Source organism: Halictus rubicundus, unplaced genomic scaffold (genome assembly GCF_050948215.1).
Source record: "Halictus rubicundus isolate RS-2024b unplaced genomic scaffold, iyHalRubi1_principal scaffold1114, whole genome shotgun sequence".
Classification (NCBI taxonomy): domain Eukaryota; kingdom Metazoa; phylum Arthropoda; class Insecta; order Hymenoptera; family Halictidae; genus Halictus; species Halictus rubicundus.
This window is the reverse complement of record NW_027489655.1, coordinates 12501-15000: the sequence shown is the minus strand read 5'-3', so window position 1 is coordinate 15000 and position 2500 is coordinate 12501. Positions and strand designations below refer to the sequence as shown.

The window sequence follows — 2500 nt, the reverse complement described above, 5'->3', positions numbered from 1 at the left end:
CACTACTTGCGAAGATGAAGGGAAAAAAGAGGATCAAGGATCTGGCAACCTCTAGCGACTCGTGTGACGAGTCGCACAAGGCAAAATGGATCAAAGAATCCGAAAATGAAATTCTCGACAGCGACGACGAAGTCGAGCTGCCTCCGAGACCAGAGGGCCTAGTGCTAACTGAGGTGTTGAGCACCTCAAAGAAACTAAGAAGGTTTCTTAGATCCCTTGGACTTGACCAATCCAAACTAAGGGAAGGTGAAGAGCTCCTTGACACTATGATCAAGGAGCAAGAGGAAGAATCTATGGAAGGATGTAGGTTCCGCATGGAACTAATAAATGAGATCAAAGATCTCAAAGTAAAACTAAATGAAAAGCAAGAACGACAGGAAGAGCAATCTGTCGAGAAAAAGCTAAACGAACTATCGGCCAAGCTTGATAGTCTTATGGCTGAGAAGAGTCGCGGCCAAGAGGTTCAACCCTCCAAACCGCTGCTCTATTCAGATATAATAAAAGCTAATAAGTCAACCAGACTAGTGGCCAAGAAGACTGCCGTAAAGGAGTCTAAACCAGCAGCTGCCATCTACCCTGTAAAGGGTAGTCAAATCAAAAGCAGCGAGGAAACAAAGAGAGTACTGTCGGATTGTATCAATCCGACAGAACAGAAGATACGAATCCGGAACCTGAGGAAACTCGGGAACTCCGGTATTCTAATAGAGACAGAATCTGCTAAGGACCTTGAGCAAGTCCTTAGCAACAGAGACCTAAGAGAGAAAATGGATATTGGTCCCCTCCGAAAGAGGAGACCAAAGATAATCATATTTGGAGTCCCCTCTGAGACATCAGAGGAGGAACTCCAGCAGGCAATCCTCAAGCAGAACCTCGAGTTGAACTCGGAGGAGGAATTAGAAGAGGAGTTCAAACTCCTCTTCAAAACAGGAAAAAAGGACAGAGAGGTCACCAACTGGGTGGCAGAGGTCTCTCCAAAGACCCGGAAAATCCTGCTGAGCAGGAACCGGGTATTTATAGGGTTCCACGCCTACGGGCTCAAGGACTATATAACTGCAACACGTTGCTTCAAATGCCAGTCATTTGGGCACGTGGCTAAGCATTGCAGAGCTAAAACCGACACGTGCGGGCACTGCGGTAAGGACGGGCATACCTATGACAAATGCCCGTCTAAAGATGAGAAACCTTCTTGCATTAATTGCAAGCGAGCTGGCAGACCAGCCAACCACGGGCTCAGAGACAAGAGCTGCACGGCGTACAAATACGCCTTAGAACTGAGCCTCAGTAGAATTGACTTTGGCAATGAGGAAGGAAGGCATAAAGAGAGAAAGAATTAGACAACCCTGACGATCTGTCGCAGGTAATACCCTAACAACCGGGTATTCAAGATCGTAGGGTGTAATAGGCATGAGAACGGCTACCACACCGTTGCCGAAACCTGCTAGAGACCGAAGCGCTAAGCTGGTAACTCCGCCTCCTCGTGGCCCCCGCTGGTAACGCTCCTGTGTCGGCGCAAGCTGGCACGGTAGCGGCTAAGCGAGTTACTTCCCGTACGGGACGGTCTACCCTTGTGATGATCCTTAAATGGTGAACGAGGGGTTTTTCCAAGTTAGTCCATAACACCTACGGACTTACGGACCCTTCGCAGCTGTTTCCAAATGGCTAGAACCCAACATCGCCGGTATAAGACGCCTAGAGCGACTTCGGTACGGCAAGAGCGAGCGTGGCTCCAAAAGCTCTATGTAGACAATAAACTGTCCCTATCTACTGGGTCTTATAAGCGTCAGGGACTAATATTATGGTAAAACCCCGTCGCACCAACCCCTCCTCCACGTGGTAGGACCTGGACACCATCCGGGTGACTAACGGGGCTCTGGTAAAGAGAGTTCATGCGTGAGTCTTCGCTCCGCGACAACCGCGGCTCTCGTAAAGAGAGTTCTTGCGGAGTTGTCGCACCGCGAAGACCGCTGCTCTCAGGGAGCTCTGCGTGAGTTGTCGCTCTGCGACAACCGCGGCTCTCTCATAAAGAGAGTCCTTGCGGAGTCATCGCTTGCGATGACCGCGGCTCTCAGGGAGCCCATGCGTGTGTTATCGCTCGCGATAACCGCGGCTCTCACCCGGAAGACTCCCCTCTGCCGCGACGACCCACCGGATACATCCGGTGGTATGTTGCAGAACGGGAGAAACGGGGGGCTTACCTTAGCCGGTCGGCCCAACGGGGAGGCGAACCCCTTGAACAAACCCTTAACCTCTAAGCTGAGAACGCGGCGAGAGAGGTCCCGTGTTTTACACGGGCGGCCGGTGGGTCCATCGGCCATTAGCGCAAACCTCAGGAACCAGGCGAAACCTGAGCGTAAAAGCCTTCTCCCCGGAAAGGGCGTCACCCGGGGAGCGACCGTTCTTCGTCCCTACTCGTGGGAACAAACATGAAAAAACTACAAATAACTAAAAACAAAACGAAGAAGGAAGAAGGAAAGAAGGGAAGGAAAGGAGGAGGGAAGGA

At 51.1% G+C, this 2500-nt stretch overlaps 1 pseudogene; it reads left to right on the top strand.

The window, feature by feature from the left end:
* The window catches only part of LOC143364889 (large subunit ribosomal RNA), a 9226-nt pseudogene that overhangs the window by 3659 nt on the left and 3067 nt on the right, over nt 1-2500 (top strand).